We start from the raw sequence: 426 nt of genomic DNA, 5'->3' as shown, positions 1-426 counted from the left end.
AATCGAGCTCCAAAACTCCGCCGGTTCGGATTCGGTGTCGATCAAATTTCTCCTTCCTCAGGTCACCATTTTGTGAGTTCTATATATGGATAAGTTGAGTTTGATTAGTACTACATTCCCCTAGAATTTGGTAGCTCGATTCGGTGTGTGTGAAGAGAATCGAAGATTTGAAGTTTTTAGGGTTTAAAATTGGGGATTTTTATATTTTGATTCAATTGACCTGTTTAGGCTTAGAATTGGGCTTCGACTTCTTCTAGAAAGTTGTTCGAAATGTTGAGAGGAATATTCTGTCAAATTTTGGTGGTGATTGGAGGTGGCCGAAAGTTTCTGCAGTTTTTTTTTTCAAAAACCTAGCAACTTTAGCCGACGATATTTAAATACTATATTCGTCGGCTATAGTATTTTTAATTTTTTTATAAGGTTTAG

Source organism: Fragaria vesca, linkage group LG3, assembly GCF_000184155.1.
Source record: "Fragaria vesca subsp. vesca linkage group LG3, FraVesHawaii_1.0, whole genome shotgun sequence".
Lineage (NCBI taxonomy): Eukaryota > Viridiplantae > Streptophyta > Magnoliopsida > Rosales > Rosaceae > Fragaria > Fragaria vesca.
Note: the sequence above shows the minus strand (reverse complement) of the source record.